This window comes from Macrobrachium nipponense, chromosome 49 (assembly GCF_015104395.2).
Source record: "Macrobrachium nipponense isolate FS-2020 chromosome 49, ASM1510439v2, whole genome shotgun sequence".
Lineage (NCBI taxonomy): Eukaryota > Metazoa > Arthropoda > Malacostraca > Decapoda > Palaemonidae > Macrobrachium > Macrobrachium nipponense.
In genome coordinates this window covers 6,536,048-6,549,084 of record NC_087224.1, presented here as the reverse complement: position 1 = coordinate 6,549,084, position 13,037 = coordinate 6,536,048, and positions in this window count along the sequence as shown.

Sequence of the window (13,037 nt, the reverse complement as noted above, 5' to 3'; positions counted from 1 at the left end):
AAGATTGACCCTGCTGACCTGGAAATTAGGTTTTCTGCCCAACAGACTTTTCGGTGACCACACCCTTACCACAAGGGTGAATTCCATTGACCATCAGCTCAGGATATCAGAGCGACAAGAGGGATTGGCAACTCTCAAGAAAACCAGAACAGCCATCGCATAAATGACAGCACAACGAGAAGAAGTTCCAGAAGACTGCTGGGCCTTGACCAGGCTACATCCCAAACATCTCTTGAGAATGGGGCCACAGAAGGGCCTGAAAGTACTCGAGTGTGGAGTAAAACTTAATGTAAATACTTAGAAGTAAACAAGTTACAAATTGAATTTGTGGGGTTTCTTTTTCAATCTTCAGAAGAAAACTGAAAGAAGTTTTTGTTTGGTTCATCATGTACCCACAGCAACATTACAACAGAAGTACATTTCAACAACTGTATGAAGTCGCTGGAACTCAAGCTGTTCATTATGCAAGAAGATATGAACAAACTTTTACAAAGCCAAAGCCATGAAAAAACAAGATCTGGTATAAGTGATGTTTGAAGAACAAAGTGTGTCCAAAACATATGGCAGGATTGGAAGAAGACCCTGGAGTGGAAGAACATTCAGCAGTTTTCAAGAAGGATACATCAAGGATCAGTTGCAAACGAGCTTAGGGAGAAGAAAGAAGCTGCATTGCTGGTGTAAGGAGTACACAAAACACACTTCAAGAGACCATAAGGGTGAGTGGTACAAAAAAGTTGTTGGGCAGGTCAACAGTAGAGTAAACTTTGATACAAATCGTAACATGGTCAACATTAAAAAATAAGTTTGAGAGTTTATTTAGTAATTCGGTTTGGATAAAATTTAGCAATATGGATAATATAAAGAATATCTCAAGTAGATTATTGACTAGGGATGAAACAGCAGCACTAGGGCTAGGATTAAATTTTTTTGTGCAGGGACTACAAACAATATTAACATAGAATTCAACAGCAAGATTAAACTACCTTAATGTTTGAACATCACAATGATTTAGCTCCTTTTTCTCAGAGGAGTGATGATAGGAAGTAATGAAAGCAAACTTGGAGATATCTTGCCAAGGAGATTTAGTATCGCTCTGAAGGGATTAAAAAGCTACAAAGATTATTAGAATTATGAAAGCTGACAAAGGGGGTAGTAGTTGTCATCATGAATAGCTCAGAATATAGGGTTAAAATGTTACAGGCTACTAGATGATGAAACTACTTATGCTAAAATAGAGAATCCTCCAACAATCCAAAAGCTTCAAGAATACCTTTAATCAGAATGTGAAGAAAATAATCAGTAGACTAGGTAATGGGAAGGACATGCTATGCACTAAATTATTCTCAAGTAAATTACCTGAACTTGCATATATATGGCAGCCCCAAAATACACAAGGAGGGCTGCCCACTACGCCCTATTGTTTCTAGTAGGAAATCTCCTAACAAAAACTTAGCTGTGTGGTTAGCTGTAGACTAGGAATATACTTAGGTATATTTTCAGAATCCCCATATTAAACATTCAGTAGATTTCATAGACAAAGTTAAGAAAAAGAATATAAAGGGACACATGGTTAGTTTGATGTAGTAGCATTATTCACCAATGTCCCCTTAGATAAAGTATTAGAATTCCTACAGACTAAACATAATGAGGGTATTTTCAAATAAACCAAACATCGAAATAGCGTCTTCCTTGAGTTGATCAAATTGTGTGTCAGTGATACTTATTTCACGTTTGAGGGACATGTTTACAAACAAAAATATGGAGTAGCTATGGGGTCCTCATTATCACCTATACTCGCTAACATCTATATGGAATATTTCGAAACTAATCTAGTTCCTAATGTGAATGTCCCTAACTTAAAACTGCAAGGATGGTGGAGATACGTGGATGATATTTTTTGCTATTCTGCAAGGGGGATGGGAATAAAAATAGAAACTTTTTCTAGATGAGCTCAATAAGTTTGATAACAATATCCAGTTCACTTTAGAGAAAAGTAACAATTAATAAACTGCCCTTTTAGACTACTCATAGAAAAGAAAAGAAACAGATATGAATTCAGCACATATAGAAACGACCACACATACAAACTCATATATTCATTTCTTCTCTTTTCATAGTCATGATATAAAAATAGGGGTTCTAACAGGTTTATTTCTTAGGGCAATGAGAACGTGTGACCCTTGCAAGATAGAGCAAGAAATAAATTACTCGATAAAAGCTTCGATGCATTAGCATACCCGGAATGGTTCAGAAAAAGGGCACTCAACAAAGCTAGAAAAATATTTTTACAGAGCGAAATGTAGAGAGTACATGGAATAAAGAAAACAAGAAAATAGTTGCCCTCCCTTTTATGCCTAAAATGAAACAAATCACTTCAAAAATGAAAGAAAGTCAATATAAATTTGTATATACATTTGATAATACTTTAAAAAACAAAGTATGTAAAAATAAATTGGAAGGAGAAGACAGTAATCAGATGATGTAGCGGGGGGTATATAATCAATTGCAATAATTGTGGAGACAGATATGTGGGGGAATCAGTAGGGGAATAAGGACTAGAGTCCAAGAACATAGAAGGGCAGTACAGCTTAACTCTCAGGGGAGTGCTATAGCTAGACATTGTTGGGAAAATGACCCATAGGATGGATTTCAAAAACAGTAGGCTTATATACAAAAGCAACAAAATTAGTCACGAGGGTAGTAGAAGGTGCGCTTATCAGAGAGATCAAAGTAATTGAAGGAAACAAAGGTTTACCTCAGAAGATCCCATAAGCCGAGCTTTGATATTAAAAGAAGCTAAGATTGACCCTGCTGACCTGGAGATTAGGTTTCCTGCCCAACAGACTTTCGGTGACCACACCCTTACCACAAGGGTGAATTCCATTGACCATCAGCTCAGGATATCAGAGCGACAAGAGGGATTGGCAACTCTCAAGAAAAACCAGAACAGCCATCGCATAATGACAGCACAACGAGAAAGAAGTTCCAGAAGACTGCTGGGCCCTGACCCAGGCTAACATCCCAAACATCTCTTGAGAATGGGCCACAGAAGGGCCTGAAAGTACTCGCGTGTGGAGTAAAACTTAATTTAATACTTAGAAGTAAACAAGTTACAAATTGAATTTGTGGGTTTCTTTTTCAAGGTTTATTATGTTGTTGTTTTGGAGATTAAGCTGGACATTCATTGATGAATTAGCTATATATCGGCGGAAAGGCCCGGAAATTCTTTATACAAACATATACGTGCGATTCTTGCTGCTTAGCTAGATGAGAATACAATATATTGTGATTGGTGGGTAAAGAAGGTGTTGACGCAGTTCTTTACAATCTAGATGGGATACAAGATCGTGATTAGTGGGTTAAAGAGGTTTTTGCAAAGTAAAAATGAGAGTGCTTTTATGAAACGTAATCTAATATTTACAGAAGAAGAAGGGGCTAATATAGATGTATAAAGAATGTAGATTGTCAAGTCGCAACCAGAAATTATATTATATATATATATATATATATATATATATATCTATCTATATATATATATATATATATATATCTATATCACAAAGGATAAAAAAAGCACTAAAGAAACATACAAAAACATAAAAAACAAAACTCAGGAATAGGCATAGTATAAGGGAAATGGTATTTGGGTTAAGATTGTGAAAACTCGCTTTTTGGACTACCAAGAAATATTGTCTGTGTCTCACCTTCCAGCTACAGAAAAGTCTAGCTGTTTCATTCGTCCGCCATGGGTTGGGGCATGGGAGAGGGAAGTGATGCCCATTTCGCGTGTTTCAGTGGAAAGCAATTAATGGGACAAAGTAAAACCCAATAATTACTGTTGGCATAAGAAAGTACGTTTTTGCTTGGCTCGAACAGAGGACTGGTTCGTTTTATGATTTCGTAAAGGAATCATCAGTTTCAATATGTAATATAATATATATACATTCGTTCATGCACATTTAAAAAAAAAATTATTTGGTCCCTTGAAGGTGGAGGCAGTTTGACCTCCAAAAGCTTGGAAATAAAGAATCTCCGTTTTATAACCTTCTGCGTCATTGAGGTTCCATGTGGAAGTATTATATGGAAGTATTATATAAATACGTCTTTCTCGCCATACGACTGCATGGTAAACTATCAAGCTTGTCAGTCTCAGGAATTCCTTTTATATCCGTCAATCCTCTAATAGTTTCCATTTTGGGAACTTCGCCTTTTTGCTGCATCTAAGTTTTCCTTCTATCTTTTCTTTGGTTTTCTCACAGGTCTTCTTCCATCCGGTATCCATACCAAAAAATTCTTGGGACATCTACCCTACCCATTCTTTTACGTGGCCAAACCAATGTAGTTGTCCTTTTGTGACAAACTTTCATATGCTCTCCACCATCAATTAATTTATAATGTGTTGGGTTTGCCAATGACACAACGTCCTGGAGACTGGACTTTATTACAGGATACTCGGGAGCCAACTGACTCGCAACAGCGTATACAGAATTGCAATAACGGATGCAATGCTCGGCAGCGCATGGCCGAAGAACATATCGTACATCCCCCCCTCAAGAATATACTTATACATGGCAAAAATAAAAAGGGGAAAAATACAAAACATATCGTACATCCCCCCCCAAGAACATTCTTATACATGACATAAAAGGGAAAAATGCCTGTAAGACACGCTTATTCATAATTTTCTCTGTACATAATTCATCATTCGCGTTGTTCTCACTTCCCCCTGAGAAAGCATTCAGCGGGCTTTCCGTCAGTGTATAAAGCTTATATAAACCAACATATTGTGTACTTTTTATATTTTGTATTTTATGTCTCTCAAGAAAACACAAATCGGGTCTCGCCGACTCCACTTTTTACTCTCTCGCGGGTCGGTGACCACATTTCCGTCCGCATGCTGTATATTTATATTTCCCTGGACTGTAATAAAAATCAGTACACTTCTACCTGCCTCTTTGTCAACCTCTTACAACTGTGACCTCCCTCCCGGTTTTTTTGGACGGTGACCCAAGCGGTTTTGGCTCGCCATTAAGGGACTCACTACCCCGCCGCTCACCTTCAGAGATCTTTAACGGACTCATACGGCGCCTCAGTATAGATCTCTGAAAGCTCCTACCGTGGAAAAAAAACCAACGCCTCTAACGGACTAAATACGGCATACCTGCCCAAGGTGTGTTTCAGGCGTTTCCTCAACGGTTTGGCCCGCCATTCACGGACTCTGTCGACCGTTTTTTGTGAGAGAGGACAATGGGCGCAAACAGTACCTCGCGGGAAACCTCGCGGGAACCCGGGCCTCCCCCGACGCCCCCAGCGACGGACTCTGACACAGCGGCCGCTCAAGCTGTTCAAATTGCCCCCCTTCACAACGGCTGACCCGTTTTCCTGGTTCTTCCGAGCCGAAGGGCAATTCCGGATCGCGGGGGCTCACAAAACAAAGTGCTGCAGGCTGACCTCGTCGCAGCGGCTCTCCCGACAGAGGTGCTCGGCCGAAATATCTAACTGGCTGACCGGTCGAGCACGAATCGGACTTGTCACGCTCGACGAGATAAAAGAAAGGCTCTTGACAGCCTATTCCGTGCCTATCGCTGAAAGGGCCGCCCGCGCCCTCGACTTAGTCGCGAACCCCATGCGCGGCGCCGACACCCAAGATGCCTGGGACACTGTGATGGGCCTCGTCCGTCTGCCCGAAATAGGCCCCGACGGAAAAAAGGTAGAGATCAGCCTGAGCCGCGAAATATTCCTGCGGCAAACTCGAGCCGGACGTCCGAAAGCAGCTGACCGACGCGTACATCCTAGAGGACGGCGAACTACTAGAAAAGGCAAAGAAGCTGACGTTGTCAAACAATGCCGCGAAGCTCGCCGCCCCCCCCCGATCCTCCGTGTGCCTGGCCGCAGAGAAGGAAGAAGACGACGACGACCCAACGCAAGTGATTGGCGCCGTATCCCAAGGGAAGTCCTCCCACACGCAGCGAGGTGAAAACTCCTGGTGCGCTTCCACCGGAGGTTCGGGAGATTCGCCAGGAGGTGCGAAAGCCCTTGCACCTTCCAACAGTCAAAAAACGACGACGGCAAACAAAACCAAGGCCGCCCGTGGCAACGGCCGCGTCGGAACCACACACCGTAGGGTTCTACGTCCGCGACGCGATCTCCGGCCGGAGGATGTTGGTAGATACGGGGCAATGCACTCGATATTCCCGCCGTCAGGAAAGACCGTAGCCGCGAGCCCGACAAAACAACCTCCCTCGTCGCCGCAAACGGGACCCCCATCCGTTCCTACGGCACGAAGCCCCTCGAGATATCATCTTGGGGCGAAACTACGTCTGGGAATTCACAATCGCGGACGTCAGGATCCCGCTACTGGGGGCAGATTTCCTGGCGCAGAACGGCCTCCTGGTGGACGTGGGCCGCAAACGCCTCCTCGACACGGGGACATGCCTTTCCCTTCCACTAGCAGCAGGCCCGGGCGCCCCTACAATTTGTACCATCGCCCCCCACAAATACGGCAACCTCCTGCAGGAGTTCCCCGAAGTCTTCAAGCCGGAACTTCGTCATCGGCGGCAGGGACGCCGCCCAAGCACGGGATATTCCACCACATAGCCACCACAGGCCCCCCGACACACGCGAAGTTCCCGACGACTCCCTCCAGGCCGCCTCCAGGAGGCGAAGCAGGCGTTCTCGGAGATGGAACGGATGGGCATCTGCAAGAAAGCATCGAGCCCTTGGGCGTCGCCCCTGCACATGGTACAGAAACCTGACGGCACCTGGAGGCCCTGCGGAGACTACAAGAAGACTCAACCTCGTTACAATTAATCCCCGACCAATACCCCTTGCCCAAACATGCAGGATTTGACGGGAGGGGCCCTTCATGGGGCGAAGGTCTTCACAAAAATGGACCTCTTAAAATCCTATTCCAGGTTCCAGTGCACCCCGAGGATGTCCCCCAAGACTGCCATCATCACGCCTTTTGCTCCTTCGTGTTCCATTACTCAACCTTCGGCCTGAGGAATGCAGGGGCCACCTTCCAGCGCCTGATGGACAGCATCCTGGGGGACCTGCCCTTCTGCGTCTGCTACGTCGACGATATCTTGATTTTTTCCAGGTCCTTGGAGGAGCACCTACATCACGTCCGAGCGGTCCTGAAGCGCCTGCAGGAAAACGGGCTGGTCGTCCGTTTCGACAAATGCACCTTCGGCGCCGAGAAGGTGGACTTCCTCGGACACGAGATCTCCGCGACGGGCGTGCGCCCCATGGCCTCGAAGGTAGGCGTGGTGCAGAAGTTCCCAACACCAACCACGGTCAAGTCCCTGCAGGAGTTCATCGGAATGGTCAATACTACCGCCGATTCATCCCCTCCGCCGCCCGCACCATGTCTTCCTCTAACACAGGTCCTGAAAGGGAAACCAAAGGCCCTAACGTGGGAGGCCGAACAAGAGAAGGCTTTCAACGAGACGAAGAGGGCCCTCGCCCAGAGCGGCGACATTATGCCACCAAGACCCTGCTGCACCTTTACGCCTCACCACCGACGCCAGCAACGTCGCCTGCGGGGCTGTCCTCGAGCAGGTGGTCCAGGGCGAGCCCCAGCCACTCGCCTTCTACAGCAAAAAACTATCAGCCGCCGAGACGAGGTACAGCACGTTCGAGCCGCGAACTCCTGGCAGTGTACCAAGCAGTGCGACATTTCCGCTACCTCCTCGAGGGCTCCCCCCTTTACGATCAGGACGGACCACCTCCCTTTGGTACACGCCTTCACCAAGGCGGGCGACGCTTGGTCAGCGAGACAACAGAGGCACCTAGCAGCCATCGCAGAGTTCGGTTGCACCATCCAGTACGTGCCTGGCGAGAAGAACCCCGTGGCAGACGCCCTATCGAGGATAGAAATCAAACGCCGTGCGTCTCGGGGTCGACTACGAAGACCTCCCCGTCCCGGGAACAGGCTGCCGACCCGGAAACTGCCGCATACCGCACTGCTATCACCGCCCTCAAGTGGGAAGACGTGCCTTTCGGACCCGCAGGCATGACGCTCCTCTGCGACATCAGCACGCCGCCCGCTGCCCGCTGATCCCAGCCTCCCGAAGGAAAGCCGTGTTTTCGACGTCATACACGGACTCTCGCACACCCCTCGGGCCGGACGACGGTGCGCCTCCTGACGGAGAAATTCGTCTGGCATGGAATTCGGAAGGACTCCCCTCGAGTGGGCCAGGACCTGCGTGCCTTGCCAAACTTGCAAAAATCAGTCGGCACACGGAGTCAGGCGTGGGGAAAATTTCCGCAGCCCGAAACGAAGAAGATTCGGCCACATCCAACACTAGACGTCGTTGGCCCCCTGCCCCCGTCGGAAAGGCGCCAGGTACCTCCTGACGGTAATCGATCGCTCCACCAGATGGCCCGAGGCAACGCCGATGTCGGAGGCGACCACGAAAGCATGTGCCGAAGCACTCCTCGCCAGCTGGATCAGTCGATTCGGAGTGCCAGACGAAATCACGACAGACCGCGACCAGTTTTCCTGTCGGAGTTGTGGACTGCCCTGGCCCGCCTAATGGGAACGTCGCTACATGCCACCCAACCCGCCTACAACCCAGCAGCTAACGGCATGGTGGAGAGAGTCCCAACCGTTCGATCAAGGCTCCCTGATGGCGCGCTGCACCGACGAAAAATTGGGAAAGCGAGCCAACTACCGTGGGGGTCCTCCTCGGTTCTCAGGACTGCCCCGCGGCAAACGGCGAAGCATCACCCGCGGAAGAAGGTATACGGGGAGCCATTACAGTCCCTGGCGGTTCTTCCCGACCAATGCCGACGACGCTGACGTCTCCATCGCAGGCTTCGGGAATCCGCCGGGAAGTTCACGCCCTGCGTCAAAACCTTCTCCGACAGAACCAAACGTTTCCTCCCGAAGGCCCTATCATCGTGCAGCACGTCTTCGTCAGGGACGACGGCCCGCCGCCCGCCTCTAACGAGACCCTACCGCGGTCCCTTCCGCGTCCTACGACGCACTGACAAGGCATATCTCTTATCCATCAACGGTCGCGAGGACTGGGTCACAATCGATCGCCTGAAACCAGCCTTCATCATGGACGAGGACCTCGCAGACGCGGATTCCACAGGGCGCCTCAATCTTCCTCGGAAAAAAGCGACTCCTTCGATCGCCAAACCTCCTAGCCGTAGCCGCGGCCGCCCTCGGAAGACGGTCGAACCCCCCGAGGATCACCTCAGGGGAGGCATCCCGTCCCCGGAAAACCCCGAGGATCTACCACAACAACTAATATCAGCACCCGGGGGCGCCTCCGCCGTCCAGCTCGCTTCCCGCGAGTGACTACCCGAAGTACAAAGAAGTCAGCAACAATCATACCTAATTATTGTCTTAGGGGGGAGTATTTGTAAGGACAACGCTTATTATTCATAAGTTTTCTCTGTACATAATTCATCATTCGCGTTGTTCTCACTTCCCCCTGAGAAAGCATTCAGCGGGCTTTCCGTCAGTGTATAAAGCTTATTAACCACATATTGTGTACTTTTATATTTTGTATTTTTATGTCTCTCAAGAAACACAAATCGGGTCTCGCCGACCCACTTTTACTCTCTCGCGGGTCGGTGACCACATTTCCGTCCGCATGCTGTATATTTATATTTCCCTGGACTGTATAAAAATCAGTACACTTCTACCTGCCTCTTTGTCAACCTCTTACATGCCCTTAGATCAATGAGACAAGAGAAGAAACAAAAAATTAAAGCTAACTTCTCGATACATACACAAAAACGAAATAAAATACATAAATTCTCTGAAAAGAAATATCAATTCCTGATGCAATTGCATACAAAAGGTAAAACATCACTCTACAAAGTCTTTGAGCCATTTGGGTTTACCAGCGGCTCTTCTGGGCTATCAACGACGTTGGGCTCCTGTGTGTGCGTGTCCCCTGTTCTGTCGGGGTATGGTTTGCGGAGGACTCGTGCTGGGACATGGGCGTGCCAGAGGGCGGAGCGATGACTCTCAGGTGTCGTCTGTTTTCTTTTTGACAGCCTGCCGCTCCCGTTAAGCTTGACGGTGTTACTGACGATGGGTGGGGCTTTGTTTCTGTTACTATGCCCGTTCGATCCCATTGCTTGGTAGCTTGGTTTTTGTGATGCATACATGGGTACCTAGTTCGATGGGCGGCAGTCTTCTGGTAGTGCCAGGGATGCGCATCGCCTCCTGCGACCTTGCCACTTGTAACTCCCTTCGACGTATCGTCCTGCCTCCAATATCTGTCTACTAACAGGTGTCTCCTGGCCGTCGGTACCCCATCGCGCAGCTGGCGACCCGTTGCAAGCTGAGACGGCGACTTGTTAATTTCCCTGAGAGGAGTGTTGAGATACTGAAGTATCGCCAGGGCCGTTTTGTCCGACTCAAGGGGCTCCACCCTTTAATGTATTTTCCCGGAGTAGCCTCCTTCGCCGATTTGACAGCTGCTTCTGCCCTGCCGTTAGACTGGGGGGGGGGATACTGGGCCGACGACAAGCCGGGACCTTGACCCCCCATCTCTTGAAGAAGGCCTCCATCTCCTCGCTGGCCAAGTTCGTGCCTCCGTCAGTTGATATTTGTTCTGGGGCTCCCCAACGCGAGAAATATGATCGAAGGTGATTACTGATTTTGTTAGACGTGGCACCATTGGGGAAATGAGCCACTTCTAACCAACCTGTTAGTCTATCGGCATACACCATGTATACACTGCCTTCTATCTGGAACATATCTGCTACGACTTGCTGGAAGGGATATTTCCGCAGGCGGCGTGTTTATCATTTCTTCCAGGAGGCAGTGAGGGGGCATGTTCATCGCATGAAGTACAAATCGGGCGCGGCAATGCTGAAGGTCCCCTTCTATTCCCGGCCAATAGACCGACTGCCTGGCCCTTTTTCTAAGCATCGGAGTCGAGGCCTTGGTGTCCTGCGTGTAGGTTAGCGGCTACCTGTTCGGCATAAATCCTCGGGTATAACCAAGCGAACACATCCTTGGTCCACTGAGTATGTCACCAGATCCTGGTTGATGGCTAGCCGGTCCCGAACGCTGAAGAAGGGGCGAAGGCAGGCGAGTTCTTGCGACTTCTGTTGGGGCCAGTCGCCCGCTGCAACCCTTGCAAGCAAGAGCTGATATACAGGGTCGTTAGATGCGGCGCTCCTTACGCAGTCTTCATACCAACACGATGATATCCGGTTCCAAGGCGGCCACGGTTGCACATGCCACTGCCACTTGAATGTCGTCCTCCAAATCCACGTCGGAAGCTTCGCGGGGTGCTCGCATGGTCGGGTACCTTGAAGAAAATCCGCGCGCAGCTGTCCTTTTTCGCGGCAGGTATTCATGTGAACTTGAACTGGAGTGTCGTTCGCTTTCAGGTTGAATAATCTCGGGTTGATGACGTCCTTAAGGGCTCTGTCACCCAGCAGCTTGACGAGAGGACGGTGGTCCGTGATGATGGTGAGATTAGGACACCCATATAGGAACAGCCTGGCCTTCCGCAAGCACCAGCTAACTGCCAGGGCTTCTCCTTCTACGGGGGCATACCCCAGCTTCAGCAGGAGGTGATGGTGTCGACTACCACACAGGGCAGGCGCCAGCCGCCCTTGCAACAAAAGGGGCTGTCAGCTGACTGACAAATACAATACTGCTGAAGACTACGAACCCGATACCTTCTTTACTCCAACCCCAATCCGTCCATTATCGTCGTAGGGCGTGTTTTGTCGTAATATGCCAAGCCGTCCTTGGCTAATTGACAGATGACCTCCTGTGCCTGCCGGAGTTTGTCACGTAGCTGACTATCCCAGTAAACGTTTTTTCCCCAGTGGGCTTTCTGAGGAGGTCCCTAAAGGGCTCCATGATGGGCGCCGTTGCAAGGAAGGGCGCTAACTGATTCACGAACCCGAACCACGACCTAATATCCGTGATGGAAGGCTTCTCTGGCATATGAAGTTACGAATGGCGTCTAGTCGTTCGTCTGCGGGTTTTGTATGACTCCCATCCCAGGTAATAACCGACGAAAGTGACCTCTCTCTTGCAGAATTTAAACTTCTCGGGCTTGAGTGTGATACCTGCAGAGGCACACATTGACAGGAATTCATATACATGCCAGAACGCCTTTTCAATGCTGTGATCGTATAGCAAAGTGTCGTCAACGCATTTATGCTTTTCTGGTGATGTCTTGCAGGGCATCATCAAACCTTTTTGTGTAGGCGTCCGACGCCGAACAGTGGCCCATGGGTGTTCTACGATAACGGTATCGTCCCCATGGAGTGATAAAGGTCGTAAGCGGGCGGCGGTCTTTCGTCCAATTCCACTTGATGGAAACCCCAGTGGGCGTCCGCCGTAGTCTTGTACGTATGAATGGGGATGCTTGAAATCATGTCGAAGGGTGCGGTGTATGATGAGTTTCCCGAAGACAGTGGGCGTGAGGCGCTGGGAAGTCTACTGTGCGGCGAGGTTGACCCGTCTTCCTTGGCGAACAACGACCATCCTTGCACACCATTCCGTTGCATCCCCCACTGGACTGGTTCTATCACGCCCTCCGAACGTCCTCGTCAAGTTGAGCCTTGACCTCCTCTTCCCAATGCTTAGGGATTGTCGCGGGCGTGTGACAGGCATAAGCACGGCATCAAGCAACAAATGGATGGTGCTGCTTGCCCGTCATGACAGGTAACGGTTCCCTGGTTGTATTAAAGGTTGTTGAAGAGAAATGTCGTAAATAACCACTCCTCAAGTCTCGGTATATTCTGCCTCCACAGGTGGGATGGGTAAGGTGGCTGGCTTCATTGTCTTAGGGGAGTTAGGCCGTGCGACTCTTCATTAAGCAACATCAGCTGATGCAACGAGATGTAGGGGTGAGGGAAGTCAGGGGGTACTATTCCCAGCTCCTTACAAGCATTCAGCGATATATAGAAGTTCTTGGCCGTCGGCACAAAGTAAACCTCCTGCTTCGTGCGTCGCCCACCTATATCAATGAAGCATGTCGTTGATCCAAGACATCTCACTCGGAGATTAGCTACGTCCTCAGACCTGCTCGCGGCTGCAA